The sequence below is a fragment of the Mustela lutreola genome, chromosome 7 (assembly GCF_030435805.1).
Source record: "Mustela lutreola isolate mMusLut2 chromosome 7, mMusLut2.pri, whole genome shotgun sequence".
In the NCBI taxonomy this organism is placed as follows: Eukaryota; Metazoa; Chordata; class Mammalia; order Carnivora; family Mustelidae; genus Mustela; species Mustela lutreola.
In genome coordinates this window covers 114,681,761-114,698,474 of record NC_081296.1, presented here as the reverse complement: position 1 = coordinate 114,698,474, position 16,714 = coordinate 114,681,761, and the positions used below count along the sequence as shown (strand labels likewise).

Below are 16,714 nucleotides of genomic sequence, written 5' to 3'. Positions count from 1 at the left end.
CACCTTTAAACTGTCAGAATTAAATAAGTATTTCCAGAATAAAACATGCATAAATGAAATAACTTGATTCAGTGTAAAAATACAATTCAACTTTGTAAAGTTGAATTCACTTAACAAGCAAGGGCACTGCGATTTACAAAAGTCCGTGGCTTGTCGTTAAGGGGCCAAGCTGAGGAAGTTGTGCGGCCTTTCCACACAACAGGCTGGGAGTGTGTGGTGGTTGGTGCTGGACCTGGAGCCTGGGCAGCAATCGTGATTCCTCCCTTCCAAGCTGACCTGGGGCACACTGCTGAATCTCCTCTGCCTCAGTTTCCTCATTTGCAGAACAGGAAGCACAAGAGAACCTTCTTCAAAGGACCACTTTGATGACTCCCTGAGCCAGTAAGTGTTGCATATTTGTTAAAACTCTTACTTCACACTACCATAGAGACCAAAGAACAGAAAGGATTTAATTCAGTCACCGAATTGCCTAGAAATCAACACTTAGGAAACCATTACCTTAAACATGGCACCCAAGGTTGATCTAGCTAGCTAGAGCCAGAACTACCACTAGAAATCCTCTGCTCTTTGTTTTATCCCTCGGCTTTATGGGTAACACGACACTGGGCTGTGTCCTTTATTAACATCAGGTCTCCTGGAATCCCTGGAAAGTAATACATTTTCTGGTGAGGAAACAGAAGCTAACAGGAAGGTTAAGTGAGGTCAAGCAGCTACTGATAGAAGTGGGGTCGCCAGACTCTATTTAGTATTGTTGAACTATGGAGCAATGCTATCCAACATCCTTTTTTCCTTCTTCCTGAGATATTTGTTTTATCATTTGTATGTGTGGGAGGGGATAACTTGAAGAAAAAAAAACAGGAAGACCTTAGAGGTAGAGAAGTCACTAGTCAAGAAAAAACCAGAAAGTATTATGTTGTTTAGCTCTCCAAAATATATCCCTGAAAGGTAACAGGATAAGGTGGTGGGAGAATCTTACTTAATATCATCAAACACACTGAATAAGCAACCATCCAGTCACAAAACTGTGTATACAAAGAATGATGCATAAGAATTTAACATTAGATGATTCCTGTCTGAGACAATAATGATACAAACAGATTAGGACACGGGCTAGGCAAATACCTATCTTAAATGCATCTCTACAATAAGCATACACCCCCAGTGGGTGAGAGCATTTAGTGGGTGCTGAGTGAAGAAAGAATCACCGGAGTTGTGTATCTAGTCCTCTGATTAACTAAGAATGACTTTATAAGTGCACTGAGCTTAGCAGTTGTTTGGAAAAAACGAACAAGAATTTGATACGCAGAATGGAGAGAAGGTTCCGGGACTTTAGGACAGCACCAGTGACAAAAACTACAAAAAAAAGGGTGTTTATATTTTAAAATGGCACGCTAAAGCCCCCCAAGTAACACTAAGCAGTACAGAATCTTCTGTTTTTGAAAAGTGCATACCACATGACTCATAGTTATTTTCAAATTCAGATAGAGTGATTAGACTCAACGCATTAGGAGACCTGACAGGTGTTTCTCAGGGGTTTGCTCCCGCCAAGCAAGCTCTGTGCATAAACACCTTCCATCATGCATCACGTGGACAGCTATCGTTGGCAAAGCGGGAAGAGAAAAGTCACTTACTAGACTGACTCCCATGCATGGCCCTCATAGCGCTGTGAACGCTGACCCCATCCTTACCCATCACTCCAGCCTCCTCCGTGAGCAGAAAGGTGATCAGGACAGAGCTCCTGGACGTGACCAAAGCTCCATCAAGAGCCACGGGGAAGGCCTTTCACTCCACTGTTGGGAGGGGGGAGCACTGCCTCCCATCATTCCCTCCCCATCTTCCCCTCTGTCATGCACGAGTACTGTGTGAAGTCTTCCCGTCCCAGCGCTTGGAGAAAAGTACTTCAGCTCCAGTGTCTGGCTCCTCTTACTCTCCAGCTTCTCTTTCTTGTCCTTCTCACCAGCTCTCCTCTTCCACCCAACCTTTACACTCATGTGTGTCCCAACGCTCTTTGCACACCATTCTGGTCTTTCTGGATGCTCCCCGCATCTCCTCAGAGACCTCCTATGTTCTCTTGATTTCTAACAATTGCCCATAAACTGAGGACTCCCAAAATACAGCTCTAGTCCTGGTTTCTAACTACATATAAAAAGATACTAAACATTTCTAGGTAGCTTCTTAGCATCTCTCCAAGTAATCCCCGGATTACCTAAAATTGACATTTGTAGGCTGAGTCCTCTTCCCTGCCTCTTCAACCCACCCTTTCTCTTAGATAATAGTATTACTATCCTTGGAGTCATCCAGAAAAAAACTAAAGATGTCTTCAGATCCTTCTTCTCCACCCACAACCCATCAACTGTCAAGTTCTACTAAACCTATTATGATCTGACTAGATCTGCCCCTCCCATGCTCACCGGGGATAGTTCTTGCCACTGCCTTCCTCTCATCTAGACTAGGTACTAGTTTCCCAGCTAGACTCTCTGCATAAGGTTGCTCCCCTTTGCAATCCATCCAGTTATGCATATGAAATACAGGTGAGATCATGTCACATCCTGTCGGGAGACAGCTCCCCTGCTATAGTCCATGTAAATTTCTTGAACAGAAGATAGAGTAGTTCTCCCAGCTGGACCATAGTAAGGTAAAGGGGGTGACTCTTCCCCAAAAGGTAGTGTTCCCACCATCCGACATCCAAGCGAAAATCAAATCTGACTTTCAGCAGCAAAATAACCTTCAGGGGGGCCTTAGTTAGGTGGGAGACAGAGTCGTTCCCCTTGTTCCTCACTCTCCAGGGTCTGGACTTGAGGGCCTAGGAACAGGGTGTCCACAGAGTTCTGCAGAGGCAGACTGAGGAAGGCTTAGAGTAAGCCTAGTTGTGAAGGCACAGAGAAGATGTGTTCAACATCCCTTGCAAGAAAAAGCATCTAGAGCATATGATTCTGTGTACTGTTCAGTTTCCACCATTAAGCCTGGCTTACATTGTCCAGGCAGGCCTCAGCTCTGCCTTAGAGAGTGCATCAGTGTGGAGAAGCCACCCTCAGAGGCTGCCATAGTAGACAGAGGTCCTTGCGAAAAGTAAGAATCTCCAGGGAAAACTGAATCCCAGGACATAAGACCTAGGGATACAAAGTCTAGCCACATCTCCCAGGTTGCAGGTCTCCCTGTTTCCAACCTTGGAGGATGAGGATTCCTTTCATGAAGAAGCCAGCAGATCCTACGCTTCTCTACTAAGCCTGTTCAGTAGACACCAAGGCCAACATCCCTGACCCAACATCCAACACCCAACATCGCTGGGCTCTTTTAGCAATCTCAAGGAATTGATAGAACATCCTCAAGGGGCTGAAAAACTGGGGTAGTTATCCTCCAGCTGCCACTTGTCATTGGTTGATAGCTGCTTCAGGGGTAGGGAGCATCAATTCTCTGAAATGTCCAGCCTTTCTTTGTGCCCTGAGAGGAAATATGGAGAGGACATCCACAACGTCTGCTATAGAATGAATTTATGCCTACTCTGGTCCTGCTTTCTTTTTTATAGTTTGCTACCATAAACACCTCCTAACAAGTGCTTCAAACTCTTTGTGGAATTTAATATAAATAGAAAATTCTTATAATAATATTTTTCAGCTATTATTGTGACTTCTCCTTTCTGTACACATAATTTAATGACAGAAATTCCCTCTTGTTCTCTATTATCAAATGCAAAAGTCCTATTAATTCCTTTCAATAAAAAATGGTATGGATTTCTACCCTATTGCTGTGATTCTACAAATATTTCATTCCCCCCATCCGCACTGATTTCATCCATAAATAGACTTCCAGCTGCCACTTCATTCTTTAGTTTTTTAAAATCAAAGTTAAACACTGCTGAGTGGTTCATCACCACCAGGTTTCGGGATGAAGAGGAAACGTATTTCTGGCTCATCAAATTTGGATTGGATTATATAGAGGTAGGTCCCCATTAGGCCTCGTGCTGTCCTCCGACTATCTGGAAAATACCTCAAAATGGCATTACCTTCAACTCTAAGCTTAAGTTAGAGTAAGACTCTTGGTTTATGTGCTTTAAAATGTAAGCATTTCCCAATTATCTGGTAATTTTTTCTTTTATCCTTCATTATTAAATTTAACTGGGAGGAAATGTCTTATCCATGGTATCCCTTGTTCCCAAGAACCTTTTGAGCTTAATGTAAGAATATCTTAATGCTAAGAGCAACATGTGAAATGTCTTTTTGCTCTTTTGCTGTAGTTGTCTATAAAGATAATAAACGATCACTTTAGAAAATGCAAATGATGCCAAAAACCATAAAGAAAAAAATCTTCTTTTAAAAGTCATCTTAAGGGCGCCTGGGTGGCTCAGTGGGTTAAGTCGCTGCCTTCGGCTCAGGTCATGATCTCAGGGTCCTGGGATCGAGTCCCGCATCGGGCTCTCTGCTCAGCAGGGAGCCTGCTTCCTTCTCTCTCTCTCTCTCTGCCTGCCTCTCAGTGTACTTGTAATTTCTCTCTGTCAAATAAATAAATAAAATCTTTAAAAAAAATAAAAAAAAATAAAAGTCATCTTAAATCTCACTGTAAAAAAAAAAAATCACTGTTAATATTTTGATGAACATGCCAGATATATCCAGCATATAGACCTACATACAGTAAATGCCAACTACTTTTCACACAAAGCGTCTTCCCATATCTTATTTTTCAGAAGACTTCAGTTGGTTAGAGTAGATTTAGGTATATGGTAAAGTTGAAGGGGAGGGGGCCAGAGGTTTCCCAAGTGCTCCTGGATGATAACACAAGCATCACCTTCCCCATTATCAGCATCCCTCACCGGGACAGTACCTTTCTTAAGGAGAAACCTTCAGTGAGATATTACATAATCACCCAGAGTCCACAGTCTACCTGAGGGTTCACACTTGATGTACATTCTGTGAGTGTAAAAAGATATAAATGACATGTATCCACCAGTATACTATCATACAGAGTATTTTCACTGTCCTAAGAATCTTCTGTGCTCTCCTATTTCGTCTCTTCATCCCCTTCTGACACCACCTCTGGCAGCATTGATCTTTTTATTGTCTTTTAATTTGTTTATGGTTTTCCTTTTCCAGAATGTCACACAGTTGGAATCAGACAGTGTATATAGCCTTCTCAGATTTGCTTCTTTCACTTAATGGCATTCATTTAAGGTTCTGCCCTATCTTTCAATGGTGTGATAACTCATTTCTTTTTAGCACTGAATTATATAGCCCACTGTCTGCATGGACCACAGTTTATTTATCCCTCCATCTACTGAAGGACATCCTGGTTGCTTCCAAGTTTGGGCAATTATGAATAAAGATGCTACAAACATCCAGGGCACCTGGGCGGCTCAGTTGGTTAAATGTCTGCGGTTGGCTCTGGTCATGATCTCAGCATCCTGGGACTGAGTCCCACATTCAGGCTCCTGCTCAGCAGCGAGTGTGCTTCTCCCTCTGCCCCTCTCTCTGCTTGTCCGTTCTCTCTCTCTCTCTCTCAAATAAATAAAATCTTTAAAAGAAAAACAGCTGCTACAAACATCCATGTGCAGGTTGTAGCATGAATATAAGCCATCCATAATTTTTAAAAGTTACTATTCATTTTTATAGCAATTAATACTAAAGTTACCATTTAGTCATCGTAGCTTATAAAAATGAATATGCATCCTAACTAACTTAAAAGTAAGCTAGTAGCATTAGCATATCATCCCTGTGAAAGCAAGATTTCCCTGGAAAATCACCTCTGTGATTTTCTCATTCACTTGAATCTTAGGGACGGCTCTCCCCAACCCCCCATGCCCCCGGTCCCCAATCCCCATCCCCGCCTCCAAGCTCAGGTTGGTCTTCCTTCCTCACAAAAAAAAAAAGCCTCTTATACAAACAACCTGTCCATCCAAAATCTTTTCCAGATAAACATGTGTTTCCTGCCGAGAACTAACAAGAACCCTGCCCCATAGCGTGGCTTATTCCATTTCCCTTTCAACGTTTTTGCCCTCTTTTCCACAAGCAGATTTCTGAGGTCTCTTCTAAGTCTCAACTTCTGATTTTATGATTTTTAGAAAAACCTTACAGGATATTAGCCATGAGGAATATGATGCCTAATCATTTCCTTTTCCAGCTACATGGCTAGAATGAAAGCACTGCTGCCTTCCTCATGCTGCTGACTCAACATGATTGTTAAAACCACGGCACCATTGCTCATTATAAACCGACTAATTCCAAACCTAGTGCTGAAGGTAAAATACCTTTATCACATAGCCAAATCTCCTACAACACTAACACCAGGGCTTTGAACCTCAGCCAGCACTTTATGATAGTTTAAAAAAAAAAAAAAAAAAGGAAGGAGCCAGCTGCTTTAATCAAATGTCACTTATATCGTATGGTCACTTCCTGTCAGAAGCCAGCAATTTAGAACTGTGTATCTTGGCTACTAGGTTGGCTTTTCTGTTTGTTTGCTTTTGACAATTACATTATGCCTTAAGTTGGGTGGGAACAAAATAAAATTAAAAAGAGATAAAGAAATGAAACTTTTTTTTTAAACTATAAATGAAGACTTGGTACTGACAGGGATGGAAACCTCTGATGAGGTTTTGGATTAGCAATGAATCCCATCTTTTATGATGCAGGTTGGCATCCCTGTGCTTTCAGAAAGAGAACATTCCACTAGTCAAGGACCAATGAGTTCTCTTTTCTTAAATCCATTCAAATGGTTCTTTCTTGACTACCATGAATAACCCAGCCTATATGGTGACTATGAGTTCATACTTTACCAGGAAAGGCAGAGATGGATGTGAGAATTCTTCAAAAGATGTGACAAATGCCTCCAACCCCAGAAGTACTGAACACCAGCTCACCACCCCACACCAACAAAAGTCTGCATATTGTAGTTGGAATTCAGAGGCTTATATCATAACCTAATAAAGGTACAGTGTAAACATAACAACAGCTCAACAAACTACTAGGGCTCCCACAAAAAACTGAACAGGGCTCTCAACCCTCAGCTGTCACTAATTCACAAATCACTTTTGGGACAAGGAGGCATTCTGCTCAGCTCTGGGGATTCAACAGCAGGCCATCTTTTGCGATGACATCAGTCCTCCATCCCCATATGGGCTCTAAGCACACCCAAACCTTTCTTCCTTTTCCAGCATATGCTTATTCAACCAACAGGTCTCGAACGTTTATCAAGTGCTGGACACTGCAATGGGAATTAGGGGTACAGTGGTGAACGAGGTATGGTAACGCCGTCAACTGTCTAATGCTGGAGGAAGGCTGTGAACAGCTGTTATTATGCAGAGTAGAAACTTCTGTGGAATGTGGATGGGCAGGTGCCTTACCTAGATGTGGGGGAGTCAGAGATGGCTCCTCTGAAGAAGTATAGTAAAGCTCTAACCTTCAGAACAAGTGAAGAAGAGGTGAATCAGGAAAAATGGAGAAGAATGTCACAAGAAGAGGAAGCCATATGTCTCAGTGTCCAGAGTTAAAAGAATACAAGACTCAAGGAACTCCTAATATTCACCTCCCAACCTGGTCACCCAAACACCTAGTAGCTGCCTCAGCATCATCAAATACTTGACCGATGTCTACTACTTACCAGAGCCAAGAACACCACAGAGGAGGGGTAAGAGTACTCAAGAAGGTTCTTGAATCGCTTATCGCTATGCTGGGGTCCAGGAAGAAACTACTGGAAGAAATTCCCATTTGTTTGTTTCTCATACTCTTCATTTCAATTCTGTGACACTTTATAGTGCTGATAATATACACTATTTCATATATAATATAAATATTATTTTACACACTATTATATACAATATATTACACAATATTTATATTATGAATTCATTGATAATATAAGAGTACTGCATAGATGTAACATTTATAAGAAAACATACATATATTTGGGGTGCAAGCTCAGCTCTTGTTCACTGACCTCTGCAAGATCAAAAAAAGTTCGGAGGCCAGGACCTAGATGGATTTACATTCTAGTTGGAGAAACAAGCTACATGGAGATGAAAGGCACCAAGGCTAAGGGCTATCAATAAGTGTTAGAGGAGCAAAGGGCAGGAAAAGATACCTGAGGGCTGGGGTGGTCGGAGAAGGCTCCATGGCAGAGATGGCATTTGATTTAGGCCTTGACAGGGGAGTAGATCTCAGACGAAGTCAAGTAGATAAGTCTGAAAAGAATGACCTAAGCCCAGGTATATGGTTGCTAGGAAGCAATGAGAAAACCACCTGAGTAGCAGGACAGGTGACGGGGACCAGAGTGGACACAAATGTACGCAGGCCAGTGGGCATATCCAGTATTGCTCTAAGAAATTGCATTTTCTCTTGCCAGAAGGACGGACCCTGGTATAGGCATGTACTCCTTCTGTGTTCAGTGGCAAGAAATGGAAGAAAACTGAGCTAAATGCACAGTGAAGGTGTTTCTCATTTTTAAGTGTCTATGTTACCACTGAAAATAGTTTTCAAGAATGAGGGCAAAAGAAAGATATTTCAGAAAACTGAAATTGCTCACCACCAAATACCTCCATTAAATGACTTTTAAAGTATTTATTATTTTTTTAAGATTTTATTTATTTGAGAGAGAGAGCATGAACAGCGGGGAGGGGCAGAGGGACAGAGAGAAGCAAACTCCCCGCCCCTGAGCAGGGAGCTCCACATGGGGCTTGATCCCAGGACCCTGAGATCATGACCTGAGCAGAAGGCAGTAGCTCCAAGTGGGGCTTGATCCCAGGACCCTGAGATCAAGACCTAAGCAGAAGGAAGTAATCGACTGAGCCACCCAGACACCCCTTAAAGCATGTACTTTGAAGGAGAGGAAAATGATCCTCTGGGGAAGGTCTGAGCAACAGAAGAAAATGTGAGTAAAAAATATATATATAAACATTTAGGTAAATATAAATAAACAACTATGGAGTAAGTAATAATGTCTAGTTAATGGAGCTTCAAAAGAAAAATAAAAAGACATCTAAAATATCAACCAATTGTACATAAGCCAGGAGAAAGGTGAGTAGAAAGAAAGCATTCTAAGATCCTTATGTGCTTATTAGGATCTTAGACCATTTTTGCATTCCCGCCAAGAATATGAAAGTTCCAGGGTCCCACATTCTCATGAACATTTAGTGTCGTCAGTCTCTTCGATTTTAGACATTCTAGCAGTATCTTATTGTGGTTTAAATTTGCATCTTTCTACCACCTAAAAATGTTGAGCATGTTTTCATACTTATTGGCCATTAATATTTTTTCTTTTGAAAAAAAATCTGTTCAAATCCTTTGCCCATTTTTAAAAGCGGTCTTCCATTTGTACTCTAACTTTCTGATATAGCTGTTCATTTTTGGAAGGAAGTTAGCAACTGTTTTTTCCTTTTAAGAAAAGAAACATACTCTACTATTCATTCCATGGGATTCACCTGGGAACCCTCATCAAGACTGTGTCCAAACTGAGGAAGACAAGGAAGATTTCAGAAAGGCTATGGTTCATTTTACCTTTTATACCTACATATAGGTGGAGAAGGGTGTTGGGGGGGAGCAGATGTCAAGAAATACGTAGACTTACGTTTTAAAATTCCATGCATATAGTATTATTCTGGCCAGCAAGCACAGAAAATCACATTTTTGCCAAGTCTTTTTATACCATTTTTAGCTGAGTAAGATAATCCAGTTAAATTTCAATATTTTAAAATTTTAGTAAAATTATTTTATTAAATAATTTTTAAATAAAATTATTTTATTTTAATAAAATAATCCCAAATTACAATAATTCATCTCCATTTACAATTTCTATCATACACCACAGAAATAATTTTTTTCTGGCCTCTCTAGAATGGGTCTGGTTAACATCACTGTCAATTTCTTTATTAACTGAAATCCATTTGGTTTTAGCAACTGCCACAACAATCAGTCAATTATGGTAAAATCCAGGGAACACGTATTCTGGGATTCCCCGAAGCTCTGAGACCATCAACTATGGGTGTGACTGCTCGCCTTCTTCATTTGGTAGTAGTATCCTTAGCTACCGTATGGATTTAAAAATAAATAAATCAATCCTGAAATCCAACTTCGATCACAAGATTAAAAACAATGGATGAGAGTGTGCCCTCTACCTACAAAGTATTTATCAACCTTCAGCATTTGCCCTTGAGAAACATAGTTTGGACTCAGTTCTACAGGTTTCTATTTGAGCTGTTGCCCAAAGCTTACAACTTAGTTCCTTAATGTGACATAGTAACTGATGAAAGAGCCTCTATGCTCTTTCTGGTGCCCAAGTTTAATTTTTCTCAGTTTCCTATTTGTATCGGTTGAGAAGACAGGAGCCGGTTTCACTTGATCTGTAAGGAATGAAGCTTTTCATGTTTCCCTCTCTTCTCCACATCGACTGGAAACTCAGTGTAAAACTTAGGACTTCTCTGTAACAATTAAGAGACAATTCCCTCTTGCTTTAATTTTGCTTCCTTTAAGAACTGTTTTTAACCTTTGACCTTGAACATGCAACAGGAAACAAGAGGAGGATGTAAACAATGGCATTCAGAATTCTTTAAACTGTGCAAAAAAGGGAAAACGGTTACTGAAATTTTTATCCACCTCCTCTCAAAAAAGGGGGGATTTTAAAGAAATATTTGGGGGAATAGGCTAGCCAGAGAAACAATTTTTTTTTTCACTTTTTAGGCAATAGTTGAATTTCAGATTCAATCAAACCAGTGGGGAATGTTTTCTGTTGTCAATAGACACAGAAATTTTTGCTTTCCCTAAATAAGAGCTCCCGCTAACACTCGTGAAGCGTTTTGGGTAGTGACGAGCATGTTTAATGATCAATTCCTAGAAATAAAGTAGATCAACTCTCAAATGACCTGTTTTGGTAAGGGCCTACGACAAATAGTTGTGACCTCAAATCAGAGAAGAAACAGGCTCAGGAACTCTCAGCATCTGGCGGAGACTGGTAACGAGGCGGAGATTCGGAGAGGAGAGCTTTGTCTCTGCTTCTCGAGTGCCCACGTTTCCGCATTACAGACCGTCCCTAATTCCACTTTAGGAATCCACTGCATTCCTAAAGCAGTAACTCATAAGAGATGAAAGAGTTGAGTTTCCTCAAACAAAACTTTCCACGCTTTCTGGTAGTTGTATGAGAAAATTCCTCTGCGAACACAAGAACGGATACTTCGGCTTCCTACTAGAGGTGTAGGTGAAAGACTGAACAGAGAAACTATTTTTATAAGCTCCAGCTTCTTACTTAAAACTATATGAATAGTAATAAAAGGAGACTTTTCTCTTCCAGTATTTGTGGCAAACTCTAAACAAAAACAAGTCATCAAACCATAAGTGACTCTTAATCTCACAAAACAAACTGAGGGTTGTTGGGGGGAGGGGTTAGGAGAAGGGGGGGTGTGGTTATGGACACTGGGGAGGGTATGTGCTATGGTGAGTGAAATGTGTAAACCTGGAGATTCACAGACCTGTACCCCGGGGGTTAAAATATATGTTTATAAAAAATAAAAAATTTTTTAAAAAAAGCAAAAAAACCTCAAGTCTTTACAGTAGGCCTCTTGGACTTCTTTGGGGCAAAATTACCATCTAAGACGATAAAGAAATGACCGGGGATCAAAGGGTTATTAAGAAGAGACACCTTTGATGAAAATATTCTCAGCAAGGCTGTTTGCCCGGGCTTGTGAAAGCTACGAACCTGGCCTCAGCCATGACAGGGGCAGGATGAACTGAACCCTTTATTCTTGATCACGTGTCTCGTGGCTTGAGCCCTGTTTTTTTTTTCTTTATTAATAAACAAGGAAATCACAGTTCTGATTTTTTTTTCATGTTTTCATTGAAGGCACCGGCAGACGCATTGCACAAGAGGGAGTGTGACAGCTTGGCGGTGTGTGTGGGGCACGCGCATTCGAAACAGGCAGAGACATGAAAACATTCCTCCCTGTGAAGATGCCAAACGAAACTGTCCCAGGATGCATCTTGGTCTGCTTTCCACGGACCTGGAACTCGAGTGTGTGATCAGCGCGCTCCACATGGAGCAGAGCACAGTCCTCACCCTAAGATTCAGAAATGCAGGACTTGGGCGAAGAAGGCAGATGGAGCTGGGGGTCAAGGACAACAGACTCTTAAACAGCTGAAGTTGCCCAAGACCAAGTGTCTCACAGCCACATATTTCAGCCTTATTACAACCCCAGCCTTTTGCGGAAGGTCCTCTGGAGCCCAGACTGACATCCCCTTCCCTGTTTCCCACTCTTGTCCCCCACCTCAACACAGTCCTACCCACTCTGGGCCCTTCCTCCTGCAGGACTCGGCCCAGGTCACTCCCCTCACCAGGAATGGCTTCTCATCTTGCCCATGGGAAGCTGCCTGCCCACTCCTCCCGCACCCAGCTCTCTCTCTTTTCCTTCTCTACTACTGCGCACTGTTCTAACACTGGTCCAGATGCAGCCCTTCACAGAGACTTCATAAGCTTGCAAAGTTCTTCCGTTGCCTGGGTATTGTTGCCTTCTATCTTGAGTAGAATAAATTTCTTAGGGCAAGATTTTATGGTTTTATATCCTCCCAGGATCTGTCATAATGAGCATCTAACACCCACGAGTGATATCCTTGCAGGTTACATGAGTATACCACTGAAAATTATAAATTCAATTTAAGGATGCCTTGTTCCCGTTTCTGGGGATCTAGAATGCTATGGTTCAAAGGGGCTGCCTGCTTCTCAGAGGCCATGTCATCGTAGCCGCTGCATTGTTGTGACCTTTTTCTCTTCTTTTTTTCTTTTCTTTTGGTAGTCATCTTTAAAAGGGCCTGGCCATGGACTCGTTTGTGAGCGTTCCTTTAGGCTCCAACACAATTTATATACATAGATTTGGACAAAAGTTCATTCACTTATTAAACTTTTCCAAATGAAATCAGAGTATCTGGGGGTGGGGACCAAGAATCTGCATTTTTAATTCTAAGAACCAGTGATCCAGCAGGAAGGGCACATAAACAGTTAAAATACAAAAGCAATAGTCAGCTTATCTCTAGTCTGCTTGTCTAGGGTGCTGTGAGACCGGAGCAGGGAGCCCGGATGGTGCGGGAGAATCCAGAGCACTCGCGGAGGCGGTGATGCCTGGACCGAACCTACAGCCTGAGCAGCAGTGTGCCAGGGCACCTGAGAAGCTGAACAAATACCCAGGGGAAGTCTTTTTTGAGCCATTCACACTCGGGCAAGCTCCTAGTTAAAAACCATTCAGTGGCTGCCTTCAGGCGTTAAGGCGCATGCGCGTTAACAGCAGGCCCGGCCCCCACCATCACCATAGGACTCATCCATCCCCACTGGACCCAGGGTCCATGCCTGCCCTCCTGTCTGCCTTCCTCTCCTCTCCTTACTCTCGTGGCCTACTCCCCAACCCAAAGGATGTCAGGACTTGCTTTACTGACTCTTATTCAAGTCAGGGTTGAACTGTCCTCCTAATAGTATCCCCAGCACCAACACCAAAGGTTTTATCACAGAGACTCACATCTACCGGTTTAGACTGTGAACTGGGGGTGTGTACATGGTGGGGGCGGGGGGGCTGAAGGTGTATCCCCGGTGCCCAGTATATAAGAAGCACTAAATTAGTGAATGGATTGAATCCTGCTCACATGAAAAAGTTAACGGAAGTATCAAAGAATGTGCCAGATTCAAGTACCTCCAGGTTGTTTACTACTGCTAAGCCACAGTGAGTATGAATGACTAGGAAGAGATGAGATTTCAAAGGAAGGTTCGTGCCAAACCCGTACAGAAGAAGGACCATGACCTTCACAGATCCTAAGAAGGCACTGAAAGGTTTCACAGGGAGGAGTTGTGTTATGAGATTCCCCAAGTTCTCTCAAGATAAGGCGAAGAGAAACCTAGGCCTTCTAGGGCTGCTTTGCCATGATTAAGTGGAGAATACACGTAGGAAAAGGGGCGCCTGGGTGGCTCAGTTGTTAAGTGTCTGCCTTCGGCTCAGGTCATCATCCCAGGGTCCTAGGATCGTGCCCCACGTCAGACTCCCTGCTCGGCTGGGAGGCCTGCTTCTCCCTCTCCCATTCCCCCTGCTTTGTGTTCCCACTCTTGCTATCTCTCTGTCAAATAAATAAATAAAATCTTAAAAAAAAAAAAAAAAAAGAATACATGTAGGAATGATGTAGTACATTATAAAGTTCTGTGTAAAAGTGAGACTATCTTGTGAAAGGAAACCTATCAATCTTAAAGTGTTTAACTTTGGGATCCCTAAAACTGGTTGCACATTTTGGTGATAAAGGGTGACAGAAGGGCAGACATCAGGAAGTGCAACTACTTATTAGGGATGATGAGGGAACAGAGCATCCTGGGAAGCCATTCCCTTTCCAGAACACACCAGTTATGTCCCTGGGACACTCATAAAAACCACCTACTAGGTACTGTCTACTAGAAACTGGTCTATCGGTGCTAAACTTTGTTGAGCCCATTTGTAGCTCAATGCTTCGTGTACTTATCTGATGGCAATAATCCACACCAGAGATTGAAGTCAACCAAATTGATTTCACACTTTATGCAAAGAACAGAAAACTTTTTTCCAAATATTCTTACAGCAAGCTTCCCCATCACGGGCCAGAGGGTGGTGCATGAGAAGTCTCTGGTCGCTTACCCCAGTTCAAACCAAAGTTCAAACCCAAGTTGTCCCCCTGAGCTCCTGCCCTCTAGCCCATGGAGGCAGTGAAAGGGAGAGGAGGGGGACACAGCGGTGTTGCAGGGGGCTTTTATCAGCTTCTTCCAGGAATTCTGAGCACACCTCTGAGGGACTCCTGAGGCATTTCTGGTATCGGGTTTCTCAGAAGGGCTGGAGATCCGCAGATGGACATAGAGATAAAATGAGTTCTGTTCACTCCTTTGTTCCCAAGGCTAACTGAAGCAATCATGTGATCTTTGGGGGAAATGAAACATTTTTCTAAGTGCCAAGAGACCATCCCAAGCAGCCAAACAGATCACTAGGACAAGGGGTGGGTCCTCAAGTAGGGCACAAGATCTCTGCCAATTTAACGCTAGACTCCAGCTCTGACATGGGGTCAGAAGGAGTTTGCCGTACAGAGGGACGAAAGCTGAGCCCTCTAGGCAGCCTGTTCCCTCCCTCCCTAAGCCCTGCATCTTCCCACAGGTGAGAGTGACTCACTAAGCGGTATTGTTCTTTATACTGTCGCCCACATACCTGGGGTACAGAGTCTGCCTGCGGGACAGGCCTCACCAGCCCTGGTTCCTGAGGAAAACGGAAGAGCAGCACATGGCAAGTTCCCAGAAACCCTCCCAACCCCCACTTACCAGCCAATGCTGAGCGTGGCAGGGGAGAGGAAGCCACATGGCACTTCCCAAAGGAAAGGCAAGGTCACCCACTCACGTATACACAGAAGCACACACTACTCCCTAAGTAGGAAAGGCAGACATGTACAAATCCATGCCCTGACTTTGAAGCAACGATGGTCCAAACTGGGATTCAGCTGGAGTCTGGCTGGAAGAGGCTGCAGGCACTAGGTCATGTTTCCAACCCTCCCTGAGCAGAGCCAGTTGTCGTGAGTCTCATGGCAGCTGCGGTTCACCCAGCAAAGGTGACCTCCCTCCCTGGGCTGATGGCCACAGGCCTTCAGCTCGTGCTTCTGTCAAAACAGGACACACCGCAGCAGCCAAATCCCAGAAGTGAGGTGTACCTCACCCAGATGCTTCTCTCCCCTTAATCTACCATCCAAGCAGACCAACAAAGTAGACCTACATACACGTACAAACTCTTCAGTGTATATGTGGGTTCAAAATACCTGTGGATTTGTCTAATTTTAGGGGGTTTTTTTGTGTGTTTTTTTTTTTTTTTTTTTTTTTTTTTTTTTTTTTTTTTTTTGCTTTATTTATAACCAGTTCCCTGTGTTCCAGGCTTTAAAAAGGACAGCCTAGCTCTCTGGGATGGCACACCTGGGTAGGTCAGAACTCCACACCAGTTTCTCAAATGGTAAAGGCCAGGGGCCCTGCACAGGGTTCTAAGGGAGTTTAATCTCACTTCTATAACATCACTTCCTTCTCTGGAAAAAATCAGTGTTATGTATTGTACTGCCTCGGTCCTTCGCAGGGTCTGATTTTGCCCCTGTGGACATTTGGCAATGTCTGGAGACATTTTTTGTCACAACTGGGGTGGGGTGGGGTGGTTGGCCAGCAGCACCTGGAGCTTAGAAACCAGGGAGGCTGCTAAGCACCTGACAAGGCACAGCCTGGTCCCCATGACAACAGTCATCCAACCCAGAAGGTCAACCCTGCTGCTTAAGAAACCCTGCGGTATTTGGATCCTATAGATTTCATTTGGGGGGAAATAAGGTATTTTGTTGCTCAAAAATAAGCTTGAAAACTTCTTCTCTAGGACACCTGCCTGGACCCAAACTATTCAACAACATGATAAAGACTCTTTTGTATTGAGCTTCAAAGTCCTAAGATAGTACAGATTTTCACATCAGACATTTGCTTTTAAATTCCCATAATAGGTCTCACTGCTATAAAGAGCTAAGGCCCCATCTTTTTTTTCTACTAAACCCAGGGTGGGAATGGAGGAGCTCCAGCCACCTAGCAGGACCCAACGCGAGCCTCCTACTGAGCCGCTGCTGTAGAATCTAAATTTCAACCAGAGCGGGGAAGATCAGATGGAGCCCGAGGGTTTGTCCTGATGGGAAGCCACGGGTGTTGGCTGCGCTGAGATCAGCTCTCATCGGTCCGGCAGAGAGCC

General features: G+C 43.1%; 1 protein-coding gene across 1 annotated transcript in view; it reads right to left on the bottom strand.

The window, feature by feature from the left end:
• Positions 1–16,714, bottom strand: part of PRKCH (protein kinase C eta) — a 225,288-nt gene that overhangs the window by 112,499 nt on the left and 96,075 nt on the right. The window lies entirely within an intron of this gene.